The sequence below is a fragment of the Hemicordylus capensis genome, chromosome 10, assembly GCF_027244095.1.
Source record: "Hemicordylus capensis ecotype Gifberg chromosome 10, rHemCap1.1.pri, whole genome shotgun sequence".
Lineage (NCBI taxonomy): Eukaryota > Metazoa > Chordata > Lepidosauria > Squamata > Cordylidae > Hemicordylus > Hemicordylus capensis.
The window spans coordinates 22,839,821-22,867,261 of record NC_069666.1 but is presented as its reverse complement, the minus strand read 5'-3'; the positions used below and the strand labels follow the sequence as shown (position 1 = coordinate 22,867,261).

General features: G+C 47.0%; 1 protein-coding gene across 2 annotated transcripts in view; it reads left to right on the top strand.

The window, feature by feature from the left end:
* Positions 1-27,441, top strand: part of LINGO1 (leucine rich repeat and Ig domain containing 1) — an 827,164-nt gene that overhangs the window by 41,746 nt on the left and 757,977 nt on the right. Inside the window, exon 1 of one of the 2 annotated variants that reach the window (XM_053272887.1) lies at positions 5,695-5,891. The exons of the other annotated variant lie outside the window; for it this stretch is intronic. The gene's annotated coding sequence lies outside the window, so the exon portion shown is untranslated. Of the gene's footprint in view, positions 1-5,694; positions 5,892-27,441 lie in introns of those variants that run through there. 2 annotated transcript variants of the gene reach the window in all.

Here is a 27,441-nt window from a genome sequence, read left to right as displayed (position 1 = left end):
AATGCAGAGCTGTGATCATTCAGGGAGACGACAGGGATCCTCTTTGGAAGATGGGCACCGTGGTCATGAAGCACCTTTTTCTTAATGAATGCATTTATTTATTGTGGCACACAGTTCAGAACCTTTTTGGAGTGGTGGTGTGTGGAGTGTTTCCTTCCTTGGTGGCGTTATGGACAGCAGGTTATGGTGTGTTGGAACTTAAGGGTGAGTGTTAACAGGAGAAATACAGAGGTTGCTTCAACATGCATAAAAACGATCTCCTCCTCCACTAGAATCGCAAAGATATTTAAGCACACGCTGTGTAGGAAGCCCTTGAGTCTTACCAGCTGCTGAGGCAGAGCTTTGGCAGATATAAATACCCTGAGTTTGAAAGCCAAGAGTGGATCATAGTTAATTGAATCTAATCAAGCCTTGGCAAGGCTTAGCATGGTGCTATCCACTGAGATTCCCCAAGGCAGATTGTTCTACCTGGGAAAGAGGAACTTCTTAATTGTCCTGCGGCATGGAAATGGTTCCCCAAAACTTCACCATGCTGTTTGCAGGCTGTGAAGTTGGCGAGACTTCAGGGATTTGGAGGGGGCAAGAATAGGGACTGTTTGCCTCACTTATTAGCAGGAATGGAGAGGAGAGCTGGTCTTGTGGTAGCAAGCATGACTGGTCCCCTTAGCTAAGCAGGGTCCATCCTGGTTGCATATGAATGGGAGACTAGAAGTGTGAGCACTGGAAGAGATTCCCCTCAGAGAATGGAGCTGCTCTGGGAAGAGCAGAAGGTTCCAAGTTCCTTCTCTGGCTTCTCCAAGATAGAGCTGAGAGAGATTCCTTCCTGCAACCTTGGAGAAGCTGCTGCGAGTCTGTGTAGACAATACTGAGCTAGATAGACCAATGGTCTGACTCAGTATGTGGCAGCTTCCTATGTATTTCCAATACAATTTCCTCAGTGCTCCCCAGAAGATGCTTCCCAGAATGAGGGCCATGACACTGTTCCTCCTAGTATGCTTCTCTGCAGTATATCAGGGCAATGGGGAGGTGGAAAAAAACTTCCCTCCTTCCCTCTCTTCACTGCTGCTCCTGTCCTGTCACTACTGCTAGACTGTAAAGTAAGGGCAAGGGACTGTGTGGGGGGGAGGGGGAGGGGGAGAAGAGAATTTGCATCATATTGACTGTGTGTGTGAGTGTGTGTGTGAGAGAGAGAGAGAGAGAGAGAGAGAGAGAGAGAGAGAGAGAGTGTAACTGACTGACTGACTAGTGGGAACTTTATTTCCTGAGCCTTGGATCAGGTAATTCAATAATATGGGTTCATCTGGGTTTTGGGGGGGATATGGGGGGACAGGATTTGCATCATATTGAAAGTTTATATACAACCCTGGTTTGAGAACCAAGTTCTCAAAGCAGTTTGCATAGCAGAAGGAATTAGAGAATGCTTAAATTCATGTCATGAGCCACCCAGAGAACAATTTGTTATGGGGTGACTAACAAATAAAGATTGTTTGTTTGTTTGTTTCCCTTAATACAGTTGGAAAGAGAAAACGCTTGCTCGGTCATCAAAAACAGGGCTTCACAACTTCAGCCCTCCTGAAGATGTTGGTGTGCAACTCCCATTATCCTTGACTGTTGGCCACTGTGGCTAGAAACTGTGGGAATAATACACCATCCCTTTAAGGGTGGTTTAGTTTCATCATGGACTAGAACTGTCCGAGGGAGGAGCATGGGGGAGTGTGTGCTAAATGCGAGCAAATAGAGTTTTCTCCAAAAAGAGATCTTCAATGAAAGAAGCTTACTTTCCCTTACACCTCCCTCCCCACTGCCCCTTCCCCCACCTCAACTTGACAATGCCTGGACCAGTTTGGACCAGATTTGGTACAGTTGTATTGACACACAGGGACACCTCAACGGCATACTTTGTGATGATGTTGTCCACCCCAATTCAAGATCTTATCTTAGCGCCTTCTTCTTCTGCATGATCCCTACCACCCATTGAGGTCATCTGAGGAGGTCCATCTCCAGTTACCACCAGTTCGTCTGGTGGCGACTCAGAGGTGGGCCTTCTCTGTAGCTGCTCCTGGGCTATGGAATACTGGAGGAGGGGAAACTCCCGGCAGAAATCCATAATCTGAGTTCATTATTGTCTCAAAAGAATTCCTTTCTCAGATGATCTCCCAAATCTGAAGGCATGACAGTTTAATGATGCTTTCCATCCCTGCTTGTTGGGACTGGTAACAGCTGGCATAGAGAGATGTGCAATGTGGCTTCATTTTCCAACTCTGGCTCCATCACTGAAAGATTTTTAAAATGTTTCATTACTTATTTACTGTGCACATTTCATTGAGAACAGCTTTTCCTTGGTAGGAGTCTTCCAGTAAAAGGAAGGCATCGCTACAGGTTAAGAGAAAAGCTGGGTTGGGGGCTCCTTGGTATTCCAGACCAGTTCTGGCTTTCATCGTGGTTGAGAAGAGCATAGAAAGGAAAGCCCTACAGAGGATGCCTAAAGATTATTTCTCTCAGATTCCCATTTATTTTCTGTCATTATTGCTTGTAGAAGCCAAACACGTCCTGTCAGCAGAAAGCACATTCTGAATGCATTGATCAAATGGCCACATGGTAACCAAAAGGCCCTCTGTTACATTTGGCCCTAATCAAATTAGCCAGATAGACAAGCAGGCTCCAGAGTTCGCTTTTGAATAAAGTTACTTGGCAACTTAACATCCCTTACAGGAGAAGAGCCCTCCTGCATCAGGCCCCAGGCCCATCTGGTCCAGAATCCTGTTTCCCACAGTGGCCCACCAGATGCCTGTGGGAAGCCCCCAGGCAAGAGGTGAGGACATGCCCTCTCTCCTGTTGCTCCCCTACAAGTGGTATTCAGAGGCACCCTGCCTCCTGGATATCATGAAGCCTTATCATGTGGTTGTCAGATTTTCCACTTGGAGGGAATTGTTTCCTTGTCAAGTGGTTTGTTGTAGAACCCCTGCATCTCTGCTATGCAACCCCTGTGTGTGGCGGAGGATTCTGGGGCATATCCATGAGTGGACAACAGGATTCCCTGTAATGGGGATACCCAGTTGTTGACTACAACTCTCAGCATCCCTAGTGACAATGGCCTTTGGCTGAGGATTATGGGAGTTGTAGTCAATGACACCTGTGCATCCCTGTAACAGGAAACACTGGTCTACCTTCAGTTCACACAGAGCACTTGTAAGTCCAGCTGAGCCCTATGTGAGCCAAGAACATTCCCCAAAACACACCAAGCGCTCTCCTGTGGATGTTCGCTGAAGGGGAAGCTCAGGAGTGGTCCAGGAGAGGAGGTTTCCCACTATTGGACAAAAAGAGAGCTGGTCTTATGGTAGCAAGCATGACTTGTCCTCTTTGCTAAGCAGGGTCCACCCTGGTTGCATATCAATGGGAGACTACATGCATGATCACTATAAGGGGATGGGGCCCTTCTGGGGAAAGTATCTGCATGCTTGCATGCAGAGTGTTCCAAGTTCCCTCCTTGGCAGCATCTCCAAGATAGGGCTGAGAGAGACTCCTTCCTGCAACCTTGGAGAAGCTGCTGCCAGTCTGTGTAGACAATCCTGAGCTTGATGGACCAATGTTCTGACTCGGTAGAAGGTTGCTCCCTATGTACTGCCAAGAAATGCCTCATGGTTTGCACACAATATGGACACAGCGACCCAGTCACCATCCTCTCTCTTCCCCTCCTCCAGTTTCAGAAACATATGCCCTCTATCACTGTGCAGATGAACATAGGGATACCCTTCTGTAACACCCCAAGATCAAAGATCTTTGACCCTCTGGTCAAAGGTCTGCTAGGAAGGGATAACTGTCCTACAGCCAGTGCTCATTAGTTCAAAATGATCCTCTCCAGCATGTGTAGTGGCAGACTCCACACATCATGGACATCTCTAGTGTCCATGTGTATCTAGATTGAGAGCTCTCTGGAGACAGGCAACTAACTTCTAGAAACATATTGTAGGCTGCACTGTGGAATAGAACAGGGGTGGGGATTAGGCAACCTAGGCTCTCCAGCCAAGAATGGAGAGTTGAACTACGACTCCCATCATCTGGGAGTTCTAGAGCGCCAACTCCCATTTTGGCTATCCAGTCACGATGGGAGTTAAACTACAACTCCCATCATTCCCAGCTGCAATGAATTGTGGCTGGAGATGATGGGAGTTGTAGTTCAACAGCTGGAGAGCCAGGGTTGCCCACCCCTGGAATAGAGCCTCAGATAGATAAATTTATATGCTTGCAGTCAAGAGACAAGATCCATCCTTGCCCTACTCAGTGAGTAAACTTCTAGAGAGCATGATAGTGAGCTGAACTATGATATATGACAGCTGTGGCCGCTCACCCTAATGGAATGTGAAGAAGGTTTCCCAGAAGACAAGATGGGAACAATGTATTACCAGGGATATGGACCAGAAAATGGTAGCTGTCCTTGGAACAGGTGTGTGTGTGTGTGCGTGTGTGTATTGTGTGTGTGTGGGACAAGCATAGCGTAGTGGGTGTTGAACTAGGACTGGGACGAGCCAAGTTCAAATCCCCATTCAACCATGAAACTCATTGGGTGACTCTGGGCCAGTCATGTATCTCTCAGCCTAACCTACCTCAAAGGGTTGTTGTGAGGATAAAAATAAAAAATAATCATGTGCTCCTTGGAGAAAGAGCGGGATATAAATGTAGTAGTAGTAGTAGTAGTAGTAGTAAATACACAAACACCACCCCATTTTTCAAGAGCAGCCACAACAGCAGTTCACAGAGTGGCTGACATAGCAAAAGGGATGCCAAGATGGTTCCCTGTCCCAAAGGAGCTGAAAAAGAAACCTAAAGGAGACAGCAGCAGCAGCAGCTGGGGATGGATAGAGCCAGTTGCTTTCCCCCTGCTAAACAGGAGAGAGCCGCCATTTTAAGAAGACACCTCTTGGCCCAGTCCACAGGGGTCACTTAACGAGGCCGACCTTTGCCTCAGGGAGCTACTCTATTACTATTTATTTTGCACCTGTCCACTCCCACGCTGGTTTTCACCTTCCCCAAATGTTTCCAAAGCATTTTGCCAAGCAAAACCAAAAAAGGAAATGGTTCCCTGCCCCAAAGGGGCTCCCAAGCTTTAAAAGGAACACAAGGGAAACCTCAGCAACAGCCCCTGGAGGGATGCTGTGAGGGCACTGCATGAGGCCAGTTGCTTTCCCCCTGCTAAATAGGGGAGAGCTGCCATTTTAAGAAGGCACACCTTGGCTTAGTCAGCAGGTGCCGCTTAATGAGGCCAACCTTGCCTGAGGGAGCCCCTTCCTTTTCATTTATTTTGCACCTGTCCCTCCACACTGTGTTCCACCCCCCTCAAAAGTTCCCAAAGCATTTTGCAGAGCAAAAGCAATGAGAAGATGGCTCCCTGGCCCTAAAGTCTGAAAAGAATCGCAAGAGAGACCCCAGCAACAGCCACGGGAGAGATGCTCTGCTGGGCTGGATAAGGACAGCTGCAATTCCCTGCTAAATATGAGAGATGCCACTTTAAAGGGGGGAAAAAAGGTGCTTCTTTACCCTGTTAGCAGGGATTGCCTATTAGCATTTAGCAGCTAAATAGGGACAGATGGAGCATATGGGAAGCAGAGGAAGCTCTGAAGTGAAATATAGATTTTTGATAACAGGTCTTCCATTGAAATTCAGTATTTATTATCGTTGCTGGTGCAATATGTCCTCTCGAATAAGCATCCCTATTAAGTTTATGGTACAGAAAATCCCCTCTTTGGCGTTCTCGGAGGCAGGCTCAGAATCTAGTTCTCGGCTGGGACTTGGAAGCTCTGGATCAGCAAACAGGAGCCGGTGTCTGGATCAGCGGACGGTCTCCCCTTGCTTCTATCAGCCGGCGACGTGAGGGGGCTGAGGGGAGAAACCAGGTGTGGAACCAAGTGGTGGCAGCTGCCCCACTCCCTCAATACTAAAAGCTTACAGCAAATAATATGATGGGATAGATTTTCCCCATAATGTGAAGAAAATTGCTTTTTACCAACTATCTTGCAGTTCTAAAGCAATTACAATTTGGAGGGGAGAGCTTGAGAGACAGGGAATGCCTGAGTGCTCTGTGTGTGTGTATGTTTATATATATATATATGTGTGTGTGTGTGTATGTATATGTATATATTTATTTTATTAAATAAAATAAATGTATATATGTATGTATGTATACATTGACTTTTGTAATGCTGCCTTTGTACATATTCCTTTGTACATTATATTCCAGAAACTTCAGTTGGTTCAGAATGTGGCAGCCAGGTTGGTCATAATGACCTAGTAGTTTTTTAAAGCCAAATTCTGGGTTATGGCCCCTATTTCACATGAGTATACTCCTCAGGTTCTGGCAACAGTGGGTCATCTTGGAGAGACCACATTACTCCTTTGCTTTGCTGATGGAGCTTCCCTGGCTGCCAATTCATTTCTGGGCGAAATACGAAGTGCTAGTTATAACTTAATAAAGCCCTAAACAGCTTATGCCCTGGGTATTTAAGAGAGTGCCTTCTTCACTATGAGCCACACTGCCCATTGAGATCATTTGAGGAGGTCCATCTCCAGTTACCGCCGACTCGTTTGGTGGCTACACAGAGACGGGCCTTCTCGGTTGCTGCCCCGAGATTGTGGAATGTGCTTCAAGCTGCGATATGATCCTCCCCATCTCTGGCAATTTTCAAAAAAAATCTGAAACCCCATCTTTTCACCCAAGCTTTCCCAGCTTTTTAAAATTGTCTGTTTTAATTTTATGGTTGATTTTAATTGTTGAGTTGTTTTAACTTTTTATAGTGTTTTTAATTGTTTTATGTTAACTGCCCAGAGACAAAGGTTTTTGCAGTATAGAAGTATAATAAATAAATAAATAAATTAATTATATATACACAGAGAGAGAGAGAGAGACATATTATTATAATTACATTTTATATCCCGCTCTTCCTCCAAGGAGCCCAGAGCAGTATACTACATATTTAAGTTTCTCCTCACAACAGCCCTGTGAAGTAGGTTAGACTGAGAGAGAAGTGAGTGGCCCAGAGTTACCCAGCAAGTATCATGGCTGAATGGCGATTTGAACTCGGGTCTTCCCAGTCCTAGTCCAGCACTCTAACCACTACACCACGCTGGCGCTCTCTCTCTCTCTCTCTCTCTCTCTCTCTCTCTCTCTGTACACACACACACACACACACACACACACACACACACACACACACACAGAGAGTTATGGGGAAACCAAGTAATAGCAGAAAATGCCTTGAAAAGCAGCAATTTTCAGCAAAATAAAGCTGTGGGCATTAAATATTTATATCTTACAGGAGGGCTGACTTTGCACAGACTTAAACAGTTTTATTGGCAACGGGAAGTGCTGGGCACCGTGTGCAGTTTGAGATGGGGCGAAGGGTTGCTAGGCAACAGGCTGACCCTCCACTTAGGGCCTACTCCTGCCCACTTCATTCAGCAGTGAGTATGCAACTTCCAGCATTAAACGGATGGAGATAGAGGCATACTTACTTGTCCGTACATATATTCTCACTGCCCCAAAGCCATTACACCATTGCTGAATGCTCTACTCTGTTTGATGCTGTGCACATGGATAGGGGAAGGGAGCTGGTCTTGTGGCAGCGAGCATGAATTGTCCCTTTTGCTAAGTGGTTAGAGTGTTGGACTAGGACCGGGAAGACCCGAGTTCGAATCTCTATTCAACCATGAAACTCGCTGGGTGACTCTGGGCCAATCATGTATCTCTCAGCCTATCTCACAGGGTGGTTGTGAGGAGACAAAATAACCATGTACACCTCTCTGAGCTCCTCAGAGGATGAGTGGGATATAAGTGTAAAAATAATTTTTTTAAAAAAATTGAATGGGAGACATAGGAACATAGAAAGCTGCTGTCTACCGAGTCAAACCATTGGTCTTTCTAGCTCAGTACTGTCTACACAGACTGGTAGTGGCTTCTCCAATGTTACAGCAGCTTCTCCAGTGTTGTGAGACACCCTGAGCTGTAGTGTACTGGAGGGGCATGATATAAATAATTTAAGTATGTAAATACAGTCAGGAGTCTCATTCAGCTCTATCCTGCTTTTCTCAGAGTGGCCCCATTCCCCAAGGATAATATCTTCTTATACACATAGTCTCCCATTCAATTGCAAACCAGGGTGGACCCTGCTAAGTATTCATGCTACATGCATGAGCACTGTAAGATATTCCCCTCAGGGGATGGAGCTGCTCTGGCAAGAGCAGAAGGTTCCAAGTTCTCTCCCTGGCAGCATCTCCAAGACAGTGCTGAGAAAGACTCCTACCTGCAAACTTGGAGAAGCTGCTGCCAGTTTTTGTAGACAATACTGAGTGAGATGGACCAATGATCTGACTTGGTAGAAGGCAGTTTACTAAGTTCACTTTAATGTGCAATTGCCCCCTCCCCACCCAACTATCATGGTTAGCCTTTGGCTTTGCTCTGATTAACAATGTTAATCTCTGGTGGTTGCCCCTCCCCCCGCTGTTTTCCCCTGGTCTCCGAAGAGCCATTTCAGCCCCTTTTTGAGTCGTTTTGGCCCTTTCTGAGGTAGTGGTGGCCATTTTGGAGGCTGCTGTGCATGTGCCCTGGCCATTTGCATGGCCAGGTGATGACCCTGCCAAGCAAATGGCCAAGGGCGCATACACCTCTGCAGTGGCAGCACCCCCCTGAGGTAGCCACTGAACTCAATGGTAGTTGGGGGGGGATGTAACCTTATAAGCTCCAAACTGGCCCCAAACTGGTAGGGGGTGGGTTTCAGCTCGACCTCAAGCTAGACGGGGCCCAGTTTTATGTCAAACCAGCTCAAAGTCAAGCCAGTTTGCACTTCTCTATTGCAGGGGCGCAACAGCAGGAGAAAGGACATGCCCTCACCTCTTGCTTGAGGGCTTTCAGAGGCATCTGATGGGCCACTATATGAAACAGGATGCTGAACTAGATAGGCCTTGGGCCTGATCCAGCAGGGCTGTTCTTGTGTTCCACTCTTGTGTCAGATGTGTCTTGTCAGTGTTGGATGGTGTCTTGGTGTAACTTCCATTAAGCGAGTCTGAATGTTGAGGGCATGCAGAGAATCATTTTGGATGGTTGCTCTTGGAATATGTTTCTTCTAGAGCTCAAATTAAATTAGCTCAGGGATCCCCTACTTTGAGACCCCGGACTTGATTGGGCTTCTTCTAGAGCTCAGACAAATGTGTTTCTTCAAGAGGTCAGATTAAACAAGCACATGGGTTCCTAGCCTTGGGTTTCCAGATGTTGTTGGACTACAACTCCCATCATCTTTGATGGCCTTTGGCCATTGTGGCTGGGGATAATGAGAGTGGTAGTCTGGCAATATCTGGGAACCCAAGACTGGAAATCCCTGAGCTAGAGTACCACCCCAAAGCCATAGACACCCCCCACCCTGCCGCCATATTTATAATAATAATTATTCAAACATATTGTTGCTGGGGATAAAAAAAGAAAGCATTTGTCCATTAGATAGCTTTTTAATATTGTTAGCCACTTTTGGTGCTCAGCGATGAGCTGCATGAAATGTATTTGTACGGAATATTAAAGGAAAGTTCAGATCAGTGTTAATGGATTTGCAGGTGATTGAAAAGACCCTGCATGGGAGTTAAGCCAAGCTGGGGGGAAAAGGCTGATGGGAAAGATTAAAGGAAACCAAGGGACTCCTGCCATGCTGCTGCTGAATTCCTGTGAATAGAAGGCTATAGAAGTTTGCATTAGGAGTGTAAACAAGTTTTCATTTTTATTTTCACTGTCTTTTAAAACCAGGTAGAGTTACTTATTTTCTTCCGGAGAGGAGCTGCATGATGTAGCTGCCTGCTTGCTGTGACCATGTTTTATTTATATATTATACTTCCATACTAACTTTCCTTAGGGGTATGCACAAAATTGGCTTTCCTGGTTCGGTTCGAATTCAGACTGGACCAGACCAGCTTGGCACTGCCCCCTCCAAACCAGGCCCCTGGCTCGGTGTGAATCTGAACTGGCTCGGGCCCAGTTTGAAGCCTCCACTTGTGAATAAAACTGATTATTATAGCTTCTGGCAGTGGCTGAGGTGAACACTGGGTTGGTGGCTCTCCTGACCCCTGCCAGCCACCCCCAGTTTCCAGGGCCAGTCTGGGCCTGGTCCGGGTCTCTGGGCCTTCTTCGGCCCATTTTGGGCCTCTATGTGCACGTGGGGGACATTTTTTTTAAGACGTCCGTGCATGGGCCATTTGCATGGTCACGCATGTGGCCCTTGTGCACGTGCAGAGGTTCAAAAATGGCCTCCAAACTCAGCCTGAAATGGGCCAAAGAATGTCCATACTGGGCTTGGAGACTCTGGGGGAGGTCAGCAGGGTTTGGGGGAGCCTCCACTGCCTTTTCTCCATGGCCACCGTGGCTGCCGCAACTGCTGGCAGAAGTTGTAAGTAATCAAGTTTACTCATAAGTAGGGGCTTCAAACTGGGTCTAGCTGACCTGGCCAGTTTGGCTTGACCTTGGACAGAACCAGACCTGGTTCGGTCCAAGGTTGAGCCTTCGAACCCAACCAGTTTGAGTTCAAACTGGCTTTATTTTGAGCCGGTTTGCTCACCCCTATAATATGTAGCCTCATATATATGAGTTGTACTCATCATCCCCATGATGTAGCATTGTTGCAGGACACTATCAGGATAAAAAATGACCCCCACTAATAATGGCATTTATTTATTTGTTTGTTTATATTTTTAAATGTGTAACCACAAAGTTATTAGTTTAATGGCCGATGAATTTTTGTTAACCAGTAATGGCCCATGATCATATTATGTTGTGGGGGAATATGGCTATAGCAGATGTCTATGTGATGGAGCTCTTCTCTGGAGGAAGAGAACTTGTTGTAGCAAGTAAGGCATACACTTTCTTTTGGCTACAAAGAAAGAATAATGAAAATGAATTTGTTGCCATGTGTTCTCTCCATTCCATAGGTGTATTCAGTTGAGAATGATAGGAGAGGAGATCTGGTCTTGTGGTAGCAAGCATGACTTGTCCCCTTAGCTAAGCAGGGTCTGCCCTGGTTGCATATAAAAGGGAGACTTGATGTGTGAGCACTGGAAGATATTCCCCCCAGGGGATGGAGCCGCTCTGGGAAGAGCAGAAAGTTCCAAGTTCCCTCCCTGGCAGCATCTCCAAGAGAGGGCTGAGAGAGATTCCTGCTGAGAGAAGCCGCTGCCAGTCTGTGAAGACAATACTGAGCAAGATGGACCTATGGTCTGACTTGGTAGAAGGCAGCTTCCTATCTTCCTAGTGCATGAACAGCAATATAATTAGGGCATTTGTATTTATTTTCATTCATTTCAAACATGAACATACTTGTCTAGCTTACATGTACCTTGGGACGGACACACACACACACACACACACACACACACACACACACACACCATCACAGCTCTGTGGCATCATACTGGTCTTGTTGGTTGGTTTGTTGTGCCATCAAGTCGGTGTCAATTCCTGGTGCCCACAGAGCCCAGTGGTTTTCTTTTGGTGGGGTTTACAGGAGGGGTTTACTATTGCCTTCTCTTGTGTAGTATGAGATGATGCCTTTCAGCACCTCCCTATATTGTTGCTGCCTGATATAGGAGTTTCCAATATTCTGGGAAATCGACCAGTGGAAATTCAAACCAACAGCCTCCTGCTCTAAGCATGAATTGTCTCCTTTGCTAAGCAGAGTCTGCCCTGGTTTCCATTTCAATGGGAGACTACATGTGAGCACAGTAAGATATTCCCCTTAGGGGATGGGACCACTCTGAGAAGAGCACCTGGATGCTTGCATGCAGAAGGTTCCAAGTTCCTTCCCAGGCAGCATCTCTAAGATAGGACTGAGAGAGATTCCTGCCTGCAACATTGGAGAAGCCGCTGCCAGTCTATGTAAATACTGAGCTAGATGGACCAATGGCAGCTTCCTATGTTCTTGTGTTTTGAACTGTCCTCCTTTAGCAAGATCTAGCTTGTGGGATATTGGATCCATATCTCTGGTAAATTACTGTTCCTGTTTTCCTATCTCTCCAGAGTTTCTAGAACACAAATCTCGGGGTGGAGAATGGATCCATTTCCCGCTTGTACACATAAATGTAATCACCTGCTCTGGGCTATTAAGGTATACCTTGCATCTCTCCCACTGCAGACCACCTCCACTCCCACCATTAACTATTATAGAGCAATTATTTGTTTCTGCTCTATCTGTAACCGCAAGAACACAATCTTCTGTGCATTTAAGTCAGTGCTGGCCAAGCTATGGCAAAGTAACTGCATGTAGCTGAGAGCAGATAGAACAGACCCTTCAGCAGTCTGAAATATTGGGGCAGAACTCAGGCATTGATCCTTGCTGGGAGAATTGGGGTGGTGTCTTCATCTGTGAAGTGTTGGATGCAGCTTGCCAGAATGCCACAGATACCTCTGAATGATCCAGAGGGCTGGAAGCTAGGAGGCCTAGCACATGCATCCATCCAGTTGCCAATCATCATTTTTCTGGGCTCAGTACTAACTTGCAACAGAGCAGCCCTCCCCGCACTCTGGCCCTGCATTCCTTGAACATTTTAAGACACTTCAACTAATTCCCGTTTGTTCCAGTGCCTTATGTTTCTGGCTGCCTGATTTTGCATTGATTGTCAGGCATGGCTGTATGACATGCCATCTCTACTGAATATACATGAATATACTGGAGTGACAAATGACCTTTAGACACAGTTCCCTGTCCCTGGGATCTTGCATTGGTTCTTCCATGCACTCTGGAGACAAGAGGTTAAACTCATTACATGATCAATGCTGGCACCTGTAAATCCTACAAGGGCATTGACTCTAACTGTCCTGGGGATCTTGAGGTCCCCAATGCCTATGGATCTTGTCATAGGCATAGTGTCCATTGGACAAGGGAGGGGCAAATGTCCTTGGGCCTGGAGGGGCCTCCCAGTGATCTGTGAGGCTGCCCTGCTGCCGCAACTGCTGCTGTGCCACCGCCTGCTACCCCACTGATATTTCTCATCTTCACCGCTGGGGGGTGAGGGTGATCTGAGTGGAGCAGACCACCACCACCGCCCCCCGTGGCAGCAGTGGTGGGCGCCGCGGCTGGTGGACCTCTCCTGCATGCCTGCGCAGTTTGAGTATGGACATTGCATGCCCATGACATACATGATTACATTCTCTGCTCAGCTCACACCCCCACCTCCCGGTGGTGAAAATGAGAAATATCGGCGTGGTGGCAGGCAGCGGCAGGGTGGCAGCAGCAGTGGCAGGGCATCTCCCCAGTCGTGGGACAAGGGTATCTTTAACAAAAAAAGGGAGGACGACAATGTGGATGGGGGGGGGGATTAGGTAGACTGCCCTGCTCCTTTGTGTCCAACGTCAGATGCAGGGGGCCTGGCTTGGCACATTGGGGCGTTCATGTGCGTGATAGGGCCTCCCTTCCTGCTCTTTGTTCCCCGGCCCCATGGAAGCTTGCTATGCCCTTGGTTCTTGTCCTTTCTTCCTGTTGCCACACACTGTTGGCTCCCTGGCTCCTCTGGCCTAAGTACAGGAAATGTGATTAAGAACTAAGGAATTCAAGGACTTGCAGATCTTGAGAAAGCACTTGGCAGAGGTTTTCAGCTTGGGTCCTGGGGTGTGGTTGGGCTACAACTCTCATTGTCCCCAGCTATACTGGCCATTGTGGCTGGGGATGATGGGAGTGGTTGGCCCACAATGCTTGGGAACCCACCTGTGAAACCCCTTAGATTAGTGATTCCTGTGTTAGACCTAAGAATACTATTTGAAAATTGCAGCTGGTTCAGAAGAACAATTGGGGGGTGCAGGCTGGTAACAGCTTGCTCTGCACTCTCTCCTTCAGACTGGCATGTTGTTGACTCCTGATTGGGATGTGCGCAGATCAGCTCGGCATGTCCAGTAGGGATGTGCTGAATTGATTTGGCGTGGCCTGCCGAATCGTTATGGTGGGGTGAGGCGTATAAGCCTTAAGCATGATTAAAGCAGGCCCTTCCATGCTCCTTCACCACCCCGCCACTTTTTGGGTGTGCCACTGCCCCAGTCAGAAGTCCACGCAAGGCCACAGGGCTGCACCCAGCAGCCTGTGCACGGCAGCCATGTGCGTGGTCAGTATCTTGTTGCTGACTACATACATGGCCATTGCGCATCTGCAGCGGCCATGTGTGTCCCACGGCCACGCACAGGGTGCTGGGTGCAGCTTCGTGACCACGCACAGACTTCTGGGTGAGGCAGTGGAGGAGCAGGTAAGGACCTGCTTTACTCATGCTTAAAGGTACCGTTCCCTGCCCCACCGAAACATGCATGCACATCCATACTCGGGGGCGGAGCCACCATTGGCCAGATGGGTTCAAAGAACACGGGCCACCACCAATCAGGGGACACAGCTCACGGCCCCAACACACCCCCAGTGTCTGATGTCAAACGTGGGGGTGGGGGTTCAGCTCCCGAGCGGGCGCCACGTGGCCCCCATTTAGGAGTTAAATGGCTGCTGCGTTTGTGGCACGGCCAGGAGTGGCTCTTCCCTGCCTTTAATGCAGGGCTGGCCAAACGCAAACTCTCCAATGGAGCTGCGCAGATGCGGGGTGAGCAGGGCCACCGCTGCAGCCAGACATGGGCCACTGGTGGACTGGTGGCCTATCCCCAATGATTGGAGGACTTGTCTCTGCTTCAAAACAGATGAGATTTCTTTAAAGGGTATATATGTAGATAGTGTATATATGTTAATCCTGCTTCAAGGTGCAATGTATCTGGAGGCTGGACTGGCCTCCGCAAGAAGCAGGACATTCTGTAACTGACTCTCTGAAGCTGTGCATTTAGCTCTGCTCCTCCTGGCTTCAACAAGCAAGAATAGAGATTTGGGATTGTTTTGAAGTGCTTTTGGTTGCTAGTTCCTCTGTTTTGTTGCTACTCTTTGATTTGTTGATTTGGGTGTTATCTGGATTGTTTTGTTTGTAGCGGTTTGATTTGATCTTGATGCAAAAACATTTTGAAACCTTTGTCTGGGTGAGAAGTTTGTTAGTAAGTTAATGAATGAGTCACCACATGATGCTGCAGTCAGAGACCAGCATGAACCATCCCAAAGAGAGAGAAGTGTTAGATCCTTGAGCTGTCATCTGCAAAATAAAATAAAATAAAAATCCTGCTCTTGAAATGTGGACAGTCTGGAAATTGGGGCTGTCAGAGTATTTGTGATGGGTGACAGACTGACGGAAAAGTAAGGAACGGACCCGAAAAGGGAGCAAAAATATCAGAGGCTGCGGGCAGCCTTTTTTCTTGAAAGGTTGCATCAAGTTCACATAAAACTGACAGGGGTGGGGGTAGTTGCTTAAAAACATATCTTCTTGCAAACCCCTTCCCTCAATTTTGTGATGAGTCAAAAAAAGGTTGTGTAACGATTATGAGTAGGACACCTGGACCGTGCTCACATGACATAGACACTCTGAAGCTAAGCAACTCTGGGTCTGGTTGGTGCCTGGATGGGAGACTGCCTAGGAATCTCTCTTGGGGAGGAGAACTGGCCTTGCACCAGTGAGCATGAATTAGCCCATTTGCTAAGCAGGGTTTGCCTTGGTTTGTATTTGGATGGGAGACTACATTGTAAGATATTCCCCTTAGAGGATGAGGCCATAGCTAGTGGCAGAGCACCTGTTTGCACAAAGAAGGCCCCGGTTCTCCAGGTAAAGCTGGGAAAGACCCTTGTATGGAACCCTGGAGAAATGCTGCCAGTCAGTGTGCTGAGCTAGATGGACCAAGGATCTGACTCTGTACAAGGCAGCTTCCTATGTTCCCCTGCTTGGCCCCAATTAAATGTGATAGAGCCATGGAAAGAGGAGGAGCTATTCCTAGTGACTTTGGAACATAGAGAATGTTGGAGAGAGTGGTGGGGAAAATGTTTAATGACTCTCATACATTAGTCTCCTAGATTGGAGATTTGCATAGGGGGAAAGTATGCTATGAGGTTAATCCCCCACCCCCCCTTTTTACCATAAAGGGAATAGGATTCAGGAGGGAGGGAAACCAAAAGTATAAGTCTCCACTATTGGGGAAACTTCCCCTCTCCACTGTATACCAATAACGCGTTTTGGTTCATGCCTTAAAGTTGAGCCCTTTTGCACAATGGCTGAGGATTTCAGGAGGGTAGAAAGGAAGAGATTGGCCTTCTTCCCACTCCTCCTCCTCTTCATCGTCCTCCTGAAACCTCCTCCCCTCTGCAGGTCCCAAACTGCCACAAGGCTCCTGTTTCAGACTGGCTGCACGGATGTGTTCCTGTTCAGAGCTGGGAAAGCACTACAACATTCTTCCGTATGATAGAAACAGAATATGCGGTGTGGAATTGTTGTGGATTCCACCGAGAAGCACAGCCCACAAGGCTGGGTTGTATGTGTCAGCCTGGCCTCTGGATTCCTCTCTGCATGCAGATGAGCCTCCTAATGAAACACGTGCATTGATAGTTGGTTGATGATTGGTTTTAATTGTGTGGAATATCTGATTTCCATGTGAATTAGAATCCATACAAGACATTTAGTTAATCGCAAAAACTTCCATGGAGTCCACCATGTCTGTCAATCAATCAATCAATCAATCAATCAATCGTCATTATGGTCCAAGACCAGCATATACCATGTATATCAGGTGATAAAGGAAATGTATGTTGGGTATGGATGAATCCTGGCAAAGCTTAGCTGCTCTTTTTCAGCCTGTGACACAGAGACCACCACAGGCACACCTCACTTCTATTTTCCGTTTTCTGTTTTGCATCTGTCTCCATGGTGCCTGATTTCCCTTGAAAAGTTCCCTGAGAGGGGGAGTCAGTCACACAACCACTTTAATGTGCATTACAAAGGTCTAAGTAGGCCTGTGATTGCCTGATCAGCATTCTGGGAGAGGGGTGGAAGGGGAGAATGGAAGAGGCTGTTCCAATCCAAATTGGCTGTTGTGAGAACCCTCCAGGCTAGTTGATCTGGAATAAAAGACACAGATAACTGCGGAGGATTGGGAGAAAAATGTAATATGGATATACTTTGAGAGAATTGGAGGGGGCACCTTATTTCTCCTTTCATCCTGCTCCCTGCTGGTTGAATAAGCAAAATGATGGTTAAAATGTGTTAAGTGTGAACCAAGTAACATTCAGGCTGCAGTTCTGCTTGCAGGGGAGTGTGCGTTGTCAAACACACTTCCAAGTAAACATGTTTAGAATTCATTGAGTCCTAAGAATGCTTCAAAATATTCTACATCAGAATTTCTCCCCAGATCTTAGAATTCCAAATTACCTGTCCTTGGTGGTTGTTTTTAAAAATGTTGTTATATTTCTATCCCATTCTTCCTCCTAGGAGACCAGAGTGGTGTACATGGTTATGTTTCTCCTCACAACAACCCTGTGAGGTAGGTTAGGCTGAGAGATAAGTGACTGGCCCACAAACAGCCAATGAGTTTTATGGCTGAATAGGTCTCCCCCGCAGTGTTCCCTCCAACAGGGATTCCCAGATGTTGTCGACTACACCTTCCAGAATCCCCAAGCAAAAGCCATTGCAGCTCAGGATTCTGGGACTTGTAATCAACAACATCTGGGAATCCCTGTTAGAGGGAACATTGCTCCCCAGTCCTATTTCAATGCTTCAACCACTACACCTCTTAGAGGCTTCTTATTTGAAGCTAGCATTATGAGCTCCCAAAGCTCCTGTTCGCACAGGTGCCTAAAAAGCTTTGCCTGGTGGGCGCTCTTAGTGGTCATCCTGGGGATCATGGATAGGTCTCACTGGGGAGCTAGTTATGGGGTTCAAGGAGCCCCTCTTTGTAGGGGGTTTGAGGGTCCTGGTTTCTCTGTGGCAGGGTTGGACACTGCTGTGGGAGTCCAGTCTGTTGAGGGGGACGTGGTTTGGACCAGGTCCTCATTGGTGGGGTCCACGGACTCTGCAGAATCTGATAGGGGCTCTGTGGTCACCGGCCCTTGTGCCGGAATTGTGTCATCATCTTCCATGAGGGCCTCCCCTTCAGGCTTCTCATCTGAAGAACCTGACCCCTTGCTGAGCATAGGAACATAGGAAGCTGCCATATACTGAGTCAGTCCATTGGTCTCTCTAGCTCAGTACTGTCTACACAGACTGGCAGCGGCTTCTCCAAGCCTGCAGGCAGGAATCTCTCTCAGACCTATCTTGGAGATGCCAGAGAGGGAACTTGGAACCTAGATGCTCTTCCAAGAGCAGCTCCATCCTCTAAGGGGAATATCTTACAATGCTCACACTTCCAGTCTCCCTTTCATATGCAACCAGGGTGGACCCTGCTTAGCTAAGGGAACAACTCATCCTCGCTACCACAAGACCAGATCTCCTCTAACAGTGTTCCCTCTCACAGGGATTCCCAGATGTAGTTGACTTCAACTCCCAGCATCCCCTGCTGCAATAGCCTTTGCTAGGGGGTTCTGGGAGTTGTAGTCAACAACATCTGGAAATCCCAGAGGGAACCCTGCTGCTGAGTTCAGAGCCTGAGGGACCCCAGTTCTGGGCCATTGTCAACGACAACAATCCAGTTGGTATGAGAGCTTTTATCCTCTCTGGGTTGTGTTACTGATAGAAATTAGTGTGGGTTGTGCACTCTGAACAGAGTTGATAGCCCATATTCATCACAGAGATACCTTGGGGTAGGGTTAGGGCAACATTTCCCATACCATGGCTGCGAACCACAGCATAGATCAGAGTCACAGAGCAGTGTCATACTTCCAAGTCCCTCCCTCCCAGTTTTCTTAAGGGCTTCTGCCCACTGTGTAAGGAGCTCATCAATTATGGAACAAGCCAGAGGGAATGGCCTAGTGCTCTGGTGGTGGATTTGTTTTAAGTTACCCAGGACTCCCGCAGTTGCAGACTCCAACTCCAGCTGAGCTTTTGTCCATTTCAGAAATACAAAGGGAATATTGTAGTCTTTCTCCACCCAGAAAGAAGCTTTTTAGGAGGGGAGATGTGCTACAGAAGTTGTGCTGGTCCAGGCTGGGCATGCTGCAGGGCATTAATCAACAGGTCATAGTCCAAAGTTAGGTGAGCTGGTCTTGTGGCGGCAAGCATGAATGGTCCCCTTTGTTAAGCAGGGCCTGCCCTAGTTTGCACTTGAATGGGAGACTATTTGTGTGTGTGCTGTAAGAAATCCCCCTTAGGGGGTGGGGCCGTAGCTCAGTGGAAGAGCACCTGGATGCAGAAGATTCCCAGTTCCCTCCCTGGCAGCATCTCCAAGATAGGACAAGATTATTATTATTATTTTAAATAGGACAAGATTTTTTTATTGAACCAACAAACTACCAAAGCATACAGTACGTTGCCAAAGCACAATTATATACAAAGTGGTTGTTTGTACATGATATATCTACAAAGATTTACACACAAGGATTTGGAAACCCACAAGTTATGAAGTATATGCAGGTAGTACTGTAACTCGGGGGTGGGGGATTACAAGGCACATCAGGTAATCGGGGGGGGGGGGGGGTTACGTCCGACGTCCATTTCCACAATTTGTCCCATTGCTGTTTAGAAGAGATACTCTTGTCTTTTTGCACATAACCATACAAACTTTTCCAGAAGAGATTTACTGTCTCATCTGCGTGAACCTCTTGGTCGCGTCTTCCCTCCCTATTCCTATGCACGAGCATTGCATAAATGACATACAAGTTTACTAACCTGATTACGAGAAGGGGAATGTTCCAATTCCCTAGTATGAGGGCACCCGTTCTGTCCCGTTTCCTTGAAGGTTTCTTTCCGGGACCTCGAAAAGAGGTTCTATTGCTCAAACCCGAGGTTAGTTCTTCGCAAGTCTGTTTTTCCAAATCCGGCCACTCTAACAGCTTGCTTACTCCTTGCCACACTCTTTTGGCTACCACACACTCTTTTAAGAAATGTGAGTGGGTTTCTTTGAATGTTTTGCCTAGCTCACTAGCTTTCTGTTTGCAGGTGATTTTAGGGCACTCTTGCTGGTCCTCTGGGAGCCATGGCTTAGCCGCATTAAGTGGTAGTACTTGATGGTATAAGCGCCACCTTGTTTCCCATAAATGGAAAGGGATTTTTTTCTCTTTAAAGAGAGCGATAGGGTGATCAGGTTGCAACAAGTACTGTGAAGTGCGGTGTTTGTAGTGTTTACGTTCTAAATCAGGTTTTAAGAAACCCACTTCTAGAATCTCTCCATAAATTGTTTTCCTTAGCTGCTTAATTGAGGAGGATCCTTTAAATAGATCCGGTTCAACCTTCCATTTTTTAAGTGTGAATAACAAATCTCTCAAGTAGTCTTGGTGTTCTCTTTTTATTACTTGTGTGATATTGCCATTGAAAGATCCTTTCCCCCACCATGCTATGCCCCATGCTGACTTGCGCCAACGCAGAGCGAAAAGCTAGACCCAGGTTTTTTGCAGGAGGTTGGACATATCATGGACATTCATCAAAATCCAGTTTCCAAAATTGTAGGACATGAATTCAGTTACAAAATAGGGTTGCAGGGCAGGTAGGGCTAGGCCTCCCCGCTCAACCTCCTTAAATGCTACCGCACGGGCCAAAGGGAAGGACGCTGTGTGCCATACTAGACGGAAGATCTGGCTTTCAACTCTCCGAAGGAGATCGAGCGGGGGAGGATAGACTACCGCCAGGTTATGCACTGGGGGTATAAGGTAAGTCCGGATGTAAACCGCTTTCTGGTACATGGCAAGGCTCCATTTTTTCCACATGGTGATTTTAAGCATTACCTTTTCTTCCCAATCTGTCCAATTTCCGCCCCAGGCTTTTTCCTTAATCCCATATTCAATCCCCAAAATGTTTACTGTATCTACCCACTTCAGTTTGGACTCTGGGGCCCCTTCGCTTTTACATTCAGAGATGGGTAGGCACGAGAGTTGCTGGCATCCGGGGTCCATTTTAACAAATACGCTTTTGTCAGCATTTAATTCTGAGCCCGAGATCTTGCCATATTCCCAGAAGAGGTTTAGTATTACTGGGATTTCATTTTCATTCGATAACAGTAATGTAACATCATCAGCATGAGCTACAAATTTCACCTTAAACTCAGAATGCGGTTCTGAGTGGACAGGTGGTTCGGCTATCCCATCACTCTCCCTCCTCCTCCCTCCCCGGGAAAGTCTCGCAGGGCGGGGAGATAGAGACCAAGAGTCCTTGCAGATGGGGTTCTCTCTGAATCCTGATCAGGATCGGATCCAAGGCCAAAACATAAAGTAATGGGCTCAGTGGACATCCTTGGCGGACACCCGAATGCAAAGTGATCGGGTCGCCCCGCCATCCATTAATCTGTGGTGTCACCTTTGCATTTGTATAGAGCAGCTGTATCCAAGTAATGAAAAGGGGTGGTATACCTTTAGCTCTCAACAATGTCCACAGATAATTGTGGTTCACTTTGTCAAAGGCCTTAACTTGATCCAATAAGAGGAGGTGACCTTTCCAACTTTAGGGCTGAGAGAGATTCCTGCCTGCAGCCTTGGAGAAGGCGCCACCATTCTGTGTAGACAGTATTGAGATAAATGGACCAATGGCCAGACTCAGTAGAAAGCAGCTTCTGATATATTGTCTGATACAAGAATTTATGTGCATATGCACTAGAGAAAACCCCTTCCCAGATTCTACAAAGATGCTGGGAAGAACACCTGCCTGTTTGCATGCAGAAGGTTCCAGGTTCCTTCCCTGGCAGCATCTCCAGGTAGGGCTGAGAGAGATCTGTGTCTGCAACCTTGGAGAAGCCACCACCATTCTGTATAGATACTGCTGATGGAGCAATGGTCAACAATCTTATAGCCCATTCCCTGGGAGTATGCCCCATTGAATTCAAAGGGTACTATCTCAATCCGGGGGGGGGGGGCTGCCCCCTCTTGCCCAGATACCCATGAAGCAAAATACCCATATCATATATGCTTTTTAGTAAGTACTAGATAGATTCTCACACTCCTCGCCCTATAGTTGACATTTCTACAAAAGCTTCGGATATGCTCCTTGTTCACTGTTTTCCTATCACAGGGGTTCTCAAACTTGTGTACCCAGATGTTGGACTAGAACTCCCATCATCCCTAACCAGAAAGACCATTGTGTCTGGGGATGATGAGAGTTGTAGTCCATCATCACCTTGGGACCCAAGTTTGAGAACCCCTGAGTGAAGGCCATTGTGTCTGGGGATCAGTGTTTCCTCTAACAGGGATTTCCAGATGTTGTTGACAACTCCCATCATCCCCAGCCAAAGGCAATTGCAGCTGGGGATGCTGGGAGTTGTAGTCAACAACATCTGGGAATCCCTGTTAGAGGGAACAGTGCTGGGGATGCTGGGAGTTGTAGTCAACAACATCTGGGAATCCCTGTTAGAGGGAACAGTGCTGGGGATGGTGGGAGTTGTAGTCCACCATCACCTTGGGACCCAGGTTTGGGAACCCCTGCCCTATGCAATATTTTCGTAACATTTTTCAGTTTATAGTGAAACAAAAAACACCAAATCTTCCAGAAGCCACAGTGGTGTTTAATGAAAGTGGCAGCATTTACATGTAACCACTGAGGGCTGCTTAGTGGAAAGCTTTCTTTGGCCTCAACTATAGGTTGAAATATCAAGAAGATTTTAGGTTTGGGGGTAAGGGATAGAGCAGGGGTAGGCGAGGCAACCCTGGCTCTCCAGCTATTGCTGAACTACAACTGGTTGTCCTTAACTTGCAGTGGGGATGGTTGGGGTTGTAGTTCAGTAAGAGCTGAAGAGCCAGGGTTGCCTACCTCTGGAATAGAGAGTGGCTGATGCCCGGATGAAAGCTGCACTCGCAGATAGGGATGTGCAAACAGGTTCGACGTCAAACGTCGCACCGCTGCACCTGTGCAATGGGCCTCTACGTGGCCTGGCATGACCCAGGCCATGCAGAGGTGCATTGCGCAGGTGCGGCGGCCTCCAAAATGGCTGCTACATGAAGGGGGGAAAGCCGAAAAATGGCCATAGAATGGCCGATTTCTGAAGTAAGGGAGGCTGGCGGGGGTAGGGGAACCTTCATGGACACCCCCTACCTTGGACAGCTCCCCAGAGGTGATAAGTTTACACACACACACACGCACGCACGCACGCATACATATACACAACTCCCCCCTGGACCGAACCAAACTGGGGTGTGTGTATTTTGAGCAGGTGCCGGTCCAGAGTTTGGACCTGAACTGAACCAGACCACCCGGTTCCATGCACATCCCTGCTAGCAGAGGTGCTCTTACCCCTAGACTTCCAGGCTGAAGTCCAGGGCCTCCACACCCCCTGGGAACCCCCCAATTCTCTTTAGTCTGTCCCAGGTGGTTGCTGCACTGGCGGGTGTGACCTGCCCCAGCCAAGCATGGCCTCTGCTTTAGAGAGAGAGCAGGGAGTGGAGAAAGAAATCTGTGGAATGGGAATAAGTTAATCTGCATGTTGTTGAAATGTTTCTGCTAATGCATATTTGCATAGGTATGCCTGTTTTACATTCTTGTGAGTTCAGTCACTGTTTGTGCCCTCAAGAACCCATGTGTTAAAAATACTGCATGTGCCACAGTGTGTGTGTGTGTGTGTAGGGAGATGATGCTTAACTTGCAGCGGGAGGGGGGACGTGTCCAAAGGCCTTTAGGTCCAGGATCCAAAATCACCTAGGTGCACCTCTGTGAACTAGAACAGACATGCTAGCACAATGCTAGCTAGTTGTATGAACTTGGGTTCCAGACTAGTGCTGAGATCATGCAAGCATATTTGTGCAATAAAGTGTGCACTTCTGCTCCCTGTAACAGGCATGGCCAGATGTTGTTGACTGCAACTTCCAAGATGTAGTCAACAACATCTGGGAATCTCTGTTACAAGCAACAGTGGTGTGCACTCTGTGTCACCACATGTGTTTTGTACAAGTTTAGTGGAAATAACTGGCAGGGGGCAAGAACTAGGTACTCTTGATACGGTTGAAAATGTTCATAAGTTGTGCCCCTGTTCAGTTCATCCCTGGGATAGCTTTGCTTACCCTTAGAATTTATTACTAGTGGTGCAGCGGGGAAATGCTTGACTAACAAGCAGAAGGTTGCCGGTTCGAATCCCCGCTGGTACTGTATCGGGCAGCAGCGATAATAGGAAGATGCTGAAAGGCATCATCTCATACTGTGAGGGAGGAGGCAATGGTAAACCCCTCCTGTATTCTACCAAAAACAACCACAGGACTCTGTGGGTGCCAGGAGTTGAAATTGACTTGACAGCACACTTTACCTTTACTTTACCTTAGCTAGCTGCTAGGGGCGTGTGAGCTAGTTGTTGAATCCAGACCAGATGTCAAGCCTGTCTCCTTGCAAGCTGGTTTACACATCCCTACTAGTGGCTACCTTGCTGTATCCTCAGTTATCAGTTATCTTAGCAGCACAGCAGGACAAGCTGTGTCCAAAAAAGCTAGTTTCTCTCCTCTAAACACATGTAGAAGAGCTTCTCTGTAGCTCTTCAAGGACTAGGAAATTATCTTTCTGATCACTGGCCTCTAAGACACATTCTCCCCCCACCCCTTGTTAAGATTTCAAACTATGTCAATGAGCATTCTGCATGGGCATTTTAATAAAGTTAGTTAGGAACTCAATTTGTGTGTCAGTGTGGCTAATGTAGTAGAAGATTTAGTCCATTATGTATTGTTTTGCCCATTATACTTGGAGGTTAGAGCCATTTGTTAAGACCTGTTTTGGATAATGTATCATAAGTGCCTGTTCCTTTTGAATTACACTTCTCACTTAATGACAAGTTACGGAGCATGACTAAGGCTGAAGCCTTATAAACCCCTCTGGCAGAAAAAACTTGGAGGGGCAATCTAGAAGATGAATTTATGAAGAGACGGATGGAAGCCAAGCTAGATCCCCGCCTCTTGACATTCACTTTTGATGTGCAAGGGGTCATTTTCATTGAGTGGCCATTCAATAATATGATCCCCTAATGCTAATAATCATGGTGCCAGAAATGTGCATTTCCAGACTTGTAATACAAATACAAAGATATCATTACATGTTTTCCCTTTGGCCAGGAGTTCTAAGTGGGCTCTCAGTACAGTGTTATCACATCACATTAAACAACATGTGCTTCCCCCCTCAACTTCTGCACACTATTTTCTTCTCAAACCTAAACAGACAATCAATTGCTAACTGAGCGAAGAGGCACCTTTTGAAAGTGGTGATTCCCTTTATTTAGCATGGGGAGAGCAACTGGCCCTATCCATCCCCAGCACAGTATCCCTTCAGTGGCTGTTGCTGGGGTCTATCTTATGGGTTTTTTCCTCTTTCAGATTGTGAGCCCCACTTGGGGAACTTTTGTTGAAAAGTGGTATATAAATATTCATCATATTTGTATTTGTAAAGTAGATTTCTTTTAAGACTCCAGGCAACTGTGTGCAAAGCTGAAATATCTATAGACATGAGGAAAAGGAGCAGGTTTGTGATCCCTGTGCTTGCCTGCATTTTGCAGAGCATTCTTGTGGAATAACACAAGAGCACAATTTTCGAGCATCCTTCTGTAGCCACATGGTCTTTTTACCCTAATGCAACTTTGTTCCTTGTGTGATGTTAGTTTGCATATTGGTTGAGCTGATTGGGGAGCTCTTGTTTTGAGAGGGCTCAGAAATATTTTGGGAGCCATTGCCTTCACTCTCAACTGGCTTTGTTATGGCCTCAGTGACAAGAGCACTGATTCCCCAATCCCAGATGATTCATAGAGTAATAAACTCACATTCTACCAAAAAGGGTGGGGGGGAGAACCTAACAATGGAAACCCAGTCTTGGATTCAGTTAAATACTGTGCATATAAAACATGTATATTTACACACACGCTGATTTGCAAAATGTATTTCAGTAGCAAAGACCAAGCATTTTGTTTATGGGAATTCTGAAGGGTGTCCTGACCTGTCTCTGTTCCTGGAGGTGCCTGGCTGCCTGCATTTCAGGAAAATACTTGGTCTGAATGAGGACCTGGTTTTGGGAGCAGGAGCTTATAGCTCGTGGAGGGGGGAAATGTAGCAGTACTCTGTGGCCGCAGTTGAGCAAAGGGAGGGAGAGAAGGCGGCAGGAGGCGACATCTTACAGAATGATTACAAATGGCCTCATTCCCACGCAGTGGTAGCAGAAAGCCGGTGATTTGATTTCAGATGAAGGAGGGTTTGGCCGCTCAAAGCCAGGCTAATCAGATCCATTAATCCGCCCCCAGCTTTGCACCTGTTGCAAAATCTCTTGTCCAATGGACAGCCTGGCTGTGCCCAAGGCAATGAGCAAGGATCAGAGCCGTATGCTTGCTTCAGTGATGAGATTTCAATCATGGGAATCCCTGGAGATTGCCGGGCTGGGAGGGACACAGCCATCCCCTTTCCAGTCGAACAGCTAGTGCAAGACCCAGAGGGTTGCTGTGCAGTAAGGGGCCAAAACGTGTTCATTTAAAGAAGTTTGCTTCACTTCTTGACAAGGCTTTCAAAGCAGCTCCTGCACCAATACACTGTAATCCAAAATACTGCAAAACTAATAAAAAAGATCTAATAAGTTCTCTTATTAGAGAACTTATCCCTTTGGGACACGAAACAATTTTCTCATTCTTTTTGCTCTGAAAATGGCTGTGAGGACTTCGGTTGAGAAACAGTATATGACATATTCTTAAAAGTACATGAATAACAAGTCACCTCCAGGAGAAGATAAATCTAATTCAGGAAGTGCAAAAGCTGTCCTCAGAAGGTTGGTGACCTTCACCATCCTTCTAAATAATGGCAGTGAGCTAACTAAACACATTAATCTGCAAGGGGAGTTTTGGGGGTCTTTATGTTGTTAGTGTTATTGTTGAAAAACAGCATAATAATAATAATATTTTTTCAAAGAGGTTTACATAGCAAAGTTATAGGAGCCCTGCTAGTGCTAACTGAGCAAAGAGGCACCTTTTTAAAAGTGGTGCTTCTCTCATTATTTAGCTGGGGGAGAGCAACTGGTCCTATCCACCCCCAGCACAGCATCCCTCCAGTGGCTGTTGCTGGTATCTGCCTTATGTTTCTTTTTAGATTGTGAGCCCTCTGGGGATAGCCATAATGTTGGTAAAGGTAAAGTGTGCCATTGAGTCAATTTCGACTCCTGGTGCCCACAGAGGCCTGTGGTTGTCTTTGGTAGAATACAGAAGGGGTTGACCATTGCCATCTCCCGCGCAGTCTGAGATGATGCTTTTCGGCATCTTCCTATATTGCTGCAGCCCAATATAGTACCAGCAGGGATTCGAACCGGCAACCTTCTGCTTGTTAGTCAAGCATTTTCCTGCTGCGCCACTTAAGGTGAGAGCCTGTCAATTCATTTTTAAAGGTGCCTTTTATTGCCCCCACCCCCACCGTCGGCTGTGCTGCCCTCACCGGCTGCTACTGTGTTACTCCCTTCCTGATAAATATGAGAGAATTACTACTTTAAAAGGTGCTTCTTTGCCCTGTTAGGATAGATAAC